We start from the raw sequence: 5,963 nt of genomic DNA, 5'->3' as shown, positions 1-5,963 counted from the left end.
TGAAGGGGCGAAGCCCCATATAAAGGCATCAGATCTCGTGAGAACTAACTCACTATCATGAGGACAGGATGGGGGAAACCAGCCCCAGGATTCAATTATCTTCACCTGGTCCCTCCCAGGACACATGGGGATTATGGAAACTACAATTCAAGATGAGATTTGGGTGGGGACACAACCAACAGTATCATTTTTCTAAGATCAATACCAAATGAACTAAATGAATAAAAATAAAACAATAAGTTACAAACTAATATCGACACTGTTTTAAGACAGATTATTTTAGAGATTAGCACCTGAAGAGTATTTTCTTAATTCCTTAGTGCAGTTATTGATGGTTATTCAAGACTGAATAAGGAAATTCTGGATGCACTTGATCCATGGGAATACAACTCATTTAATTTTTAAATTTAAATGAAATTTAAAATTAAAGTTAAAATTAAATGTGTTTCCAAAAAAGAAATTTCATATTTAGGTACATTAGTAAATACAGAATAAGTGATAATTTAAATGTAAAAGGCATTGACATTAAGTGGGAGAGGTTTTCCCATTAGATAAAAGTTAAATGAATTTGTAATCAGCCTTTCAAGTGTCACTACACCTGGTAATACAATGTTCAATGTCAAATAAGCTTATAAAGAAGCTTTCTGAAGGCCGGGCACAGTGGCTCACGCCTGTAATCCCAGCACTTTGGGAAGCCAAGGCTGGCGAATTGCCTGAGCTCAGGAGTTCACGACCAGCCTGGACAACATGGTGAAACTCCGACTCTACTAAAATACAAAAGACTATCTGGGCCTGGCGGTGTGCACCTGTAGTCCTAGCTACTTGGGAGGCTGAGGCAGGAGAACTGCTTGAACCTGGGAGGCAGAGGTTGCAGTGAGCTGAAATTGCGCCACCACACTCCAGCCTGGGCGACAGACTGAGACTCCATTTAAAAAAAAAAAAAAAAAAAAAACTTTCTGAAAAGTTCCAAGTAAATATAAAGCAAAACATTTCGCCTACATTGGCTTGATTCTACTTCTCCTTCTCTTCACATATTTTAGGATGTTAAGAGTTGCCAGATATTTTGGGTTGGTGGTAGGTTTCTTTTTCTTTCATCTCACTTAAAAATGGAAAATTTTTACCTACCAAAATGTTGTATCAGAACTAAGAATTTCAATATATGCTGTCAATAGAACCTAGAAAAGTTTAGTTGTGGTTGTGACTTATTTATAATCCTATTTGGTATGTCCCTTAAATGAGGTTTTACATTTCTAGCAATAGCAGGACATTATTCCAAGCTGCCACAAATGATGAAGTTCATGTAGAAAGATGTTTTTGCACAGAATAATAAAAAGGCTGAGGCTGCTCTTAAAATAACATGCTTGGATTTTCAAAAACATTTAAAATCATAAAAAATCTTTTTACCAATGAAAAATGACAATTCTAGTGGGAAAAATCATTCAATTAATAAATAAAAATAACCCCAGACGACTTGACTATCTCCCCTATGTTAAGAATGTCTATAATCACAGACAACATAAAGTTTTTCTAATGATAACTCTTAAGAGCTTACAAAAAGTTTAAAACCTCAAAACAAGCTAAAATATTTTAAATTTGTAATTGAAGTTAACTGAGAACATAAACACTACCACTGTGTCCCCTCAAACGCTTTTGTTCTTCTAAATGTGATCCCCCATAACTCTTACCTCTACAAAGTAAAATCCAAACCCATGAAATAAAGTTCATGGAGAATACTATCCTTCTGATTTTTATTGAAAAATTTCCATGACTATTTCTATGAAAACATTAAAGTCCTTAATTTCCTTGCTAGAGCTAATGCAAGAATACACAAATACACACATGCATACATTCATTTTACTAGCTGTTGTCTTATTTAGACCATATAAAAAGATCTTTAGTATGCATTGGCTCCAAATTTTCACTTTACATCAGCTATTCAATCTATGTTGAAGTGATTAGGATACATAAATAAATTACATAATCTCACTTTATATGAAACCCTGCAACTTAAACTTTTAGTTATCTGGTGTCTTAAGTGGAATAGTTCAGATAAACATGCAAACTTTTCTGCCTCCTCTATTGGGTGATTATCTAAGCTTTTTGAATTGTCTTGTTCAAAGCCACAAGTTGAATTATTTTCACTGAGATTCTATAAAATTTCATGAATGTCACAGCTATAAATCCTAAAATCCGAAAACAAAACAAACGATAACCTCAAGGAAATGAGCCAATTCTTTAAAAGACACAACCTGTCAAAACTCACACAAGAGGAAATAGACAATCTGAATAGGCCCATATCAATTAAAGAAATTCAATGAATAATGAACAACCTTCCAAAACATAAAGTCCCAGGCTCAGATCAGTTCACTGGTGAGTTCTACTAAACATTTAAGGAAGAAATTACACAAATTCTTCACAATCTCTTTCAGAAGATAGAAGCAGAGGAATACTCCCTAATTCATTCTAAAAGACCAGCATTACCCTATTACCAAAATTGGACAAAGTGATTATAAGAAAACTATAAACCAATATCTCTTACGAACATAGATACAAAAACCCTTAACAAAATATTACAGCAAATCCAACAATGTGTAAAGAGTTGTAAATCATAATCAAGTGGGATTTATCCTAGGTATGCGAAGCTCGTTTGAAATCAAATAACATAATGTATCACAACAAAAGACTGAAGAAAAGTCACAAGATCATAGATGCAAAAAAAAGCATTTTACAAAATCCAGCACCCATTCATGATAAAACCTTTCAGTAAACTAGGAATAGAGGGTAACTTCCTCAACTTAATAAAGAATATCTAAAAACAGCCCTAAAGCTAACATCATATTTCATGGTGAGAAACTAGCAGCTTCCCCACTAATATTAGGAATAAGGCAAAGATGTCCCCTCTCATCCCTCTTTTTCAATATTATACTGGAAGTCTTAGCTAATGCAATGTCAAGAAAAGGAAGTAAAAGGTATACAGATTGAGAACGAAGAAATAAAACCATCTTTGTCCACAAATGACATAACTGTCTATATAGGAAATCAAGATTATACAAAGGTTGAAGAATACAAGTTAATATACAGAAGCCAGTTGCTTTCCTACATACCAGCAATGAAGAAGTGCAATTTGAAATTTAAAACACGATACAATTTACATTAGCAGAAAAGAAATGAAATACCTAGGTATAAATCTAGCAAAATGCACACAAGATCTGTATTAGGAAAACTACAAAACTCTGATGAAATAAATCAAAGAAGAACTAAATAAATGGAAACATTCCATGTTTATAGGTAGGAAGACTCAATATTGTTAAGATGTCAGTTCTTCCCAACTTGATCTATAGATTCAGTACAATCTTAATCAAACTCCCATCAAGTTATTTTGAGGATATTGACAAACTGATTGTAAAGTTTATATGGAGAGGCAAAAGACCAAGAAAAGTGAATATAATACTGAAGGAGAAAAAAGAGAACTGACACTACCTGACTTAAGACTTACAATAAAGCTACAGTAATCAAGAGAGTGTGGTATTGGTGAAATAACAAATAAATCAATGGAACAGACTAAAGAGTCCAGAAATAGACCCACATAAATATAGTTAGCTGATCTTTGTCAAAGGAACAAAAGCAATGCAATGGAGAAAAGCTAGTCTTTTCAACAAATGGTGTTGGAACAACTGGACATCCACATGCCAAATAATAAATTTAGAAACAGACCTTACACTATAACTCAGAATGGATCACAGATCTAAGTGTACAACACAAAACAATAAAACTCCTAGGAGACATTATAAAAGAAAATCTAGACGACCTTGGGTATGGAGATGAATTTTTAAATACAACACCAAAGGCATGATCCATGAAAGGAATAATCAATAAGACAGACTTCATTAAAATTAAAAACTTCTGCTCTGCAAAAGACATTGTACACTGTAGGACAGCTACGGTGGCTCATGCCTGTAACCCTAGCACTTTGGGAGGTCGAGGCGGGAGGATCGCCTGAGGTCAGGAGTTTGAGACCAGCCTGGCCAACATGGCGAAAACCCATCTCTACTAAAAATACAAAAATTAGCTGGGCATGTTGGTAAGCGCCTATAATTCCAGCTACTTCGGAGGCTGAGGCAGAAGAATCACTTGAACCCGGGAGGCAGAGGTTGCAGTAAGCTGAGATCATGCCACTATACTCCAGCCTGGGTCAAAGAGGGAAACTCAGTCAAAAAAAAAGACATTGTATACTGCCAAGAGAATGAGTAGACAAGACACAAATTGGGAGAAAATATTTGCAAAAGATGTATCAGATAAAGGACTGTTATCCAAAATATACAAATAACTCTCAAAACTCAACAATAACCAGGTACAGTGGCATGCTCCAGGAGTCCTAGCTATTCCACAGGCTGAGGCAAGAGGACAGCTTGAGGCTAGGAGTTTGAGGCTGTACTGTGCTATAATGGCACCTGTGAATAGCCACTGTACTCCTGCATGGGCAACCTAGTGAGACCCCATCTGTTAAAAAAACAAAACAAAACAAAAAACGTAAAACAGCAACTCAAAGTACTGTAATTTTTTTTAATAAGAAAAAATAAAATACAAATTTAAAAAACCTCAACAATAAGAAAATGAACAACCCGATTAAAAAATGAGCCAACGATCTGAACAGACACTTCATCAGAGAAGATATATAGATGGCAAATAAGCATATGAAAAGATGTTCCATATCATATGTCACTAGGGAAATGCAAATGAAAACAAAAAGGAGATATCGCTATGCACCTAAGAGAATGACCAAAATCCAGGAAACTGACACCAAGTGCTAGTGAAGATGTGGAGCAACAGGAAACGCTCATTAGTTGCGGGTGGGAATACAGAATTGTATAGCCACTTAGGAAGACAGTTTGGCGCTTTCTTATAAAACCAAACATACTCTTATCAAGGACTGAGGTTGCTGGGTAGTATGATATTCACCCAAGGTGTTGAAAACTTAGCCCACAGAAAAACCTAGATCAGGATGTTTATAGCAGCTTTATTCCTCATTGCCAAAACTTGGAAGCAATCAAGATTTCCTTCAGTAGGTGATGGATAAACAAACTGAGATATATCCATACAAAGGAATAGTACTCAGCGCTAAAAAGAAATGAGCTATCAAGCCACAAAGAGACGTGGAAGACCCTTAAATGTATATTACAAAGTGAAAAAACCAATCTGAAAAGGATACCTACTGTCTGATTGCAACTACATGACATTTTGGAAAAAGCAAAACTATGGAGACAGCAAAAAGATAACTGCTTGCCAGGGGTTTTGGGGGATGGAAGTATGAATAAGCAGAGAACAAGGATTTTTGGGATAGCAAAAATTTTGCAGGATATTACAATGGGGGATGTGTCATTACACATTATACTAACCAAGGTATGTACAACACCAAGAGTGACCCTAATGTAAATTGTGGACTTTGAGTGACTATGATGTGTCAACGTAGGTTCATCTATTGTGAGAAATGTACCATTCAGGTGAGCAATGTTGATCACGGGGGAGCTAAGCACGTGGGGGTGGTAGTAAGTATAAGGGAAATCTCTGTACCTTCTACTCAACTTTGCTGTGAACCTAAAACTGCTCTAAAAAATAAAGTCTTGGGCTGGGCACAGTGGCTCACGCCTGTAATCCCAGCACTTTGGGAGGCTGAGGCAGGCGGATCACAAGGTCAGGAGATCAAGACCATCCTGGCTAACACAGTGAAACCTCGTCTCTACTAAAAATGCAAAAAATAAGCCAGGCATGGTGGCAGGCACCTATAATACCAGCTATTTGGGAGGCAGAGGCAGGAGACCCACTCGAACCCGGGAGGTGGAGGCTGCAGTGAGCCACTGCACTATAGCCCAGGTGACAGTGCGAGGCTCCATCTCAAAAATAAATAGATAAAGAAATAATAAAGTCTACTAAAAACAAAACAAAAAAAACAAAAGACACTAGAA

Source organism: Papio anubis, chromosome 11 (assembly GCF_008728515.1).
Source record: "Papio anubis isolate 15944 chromosome 11, Panubis1.0, whole genome shotgun sequence".
NCBI classification, from domain to species: Eukaryota; Metazoa; Chordata; class Mammalia; order Primates; family Cercopithecidae; genus Papio; species Papio anubis.
This window is presented reverse-complemented; position numbering follows the sequence as displayed.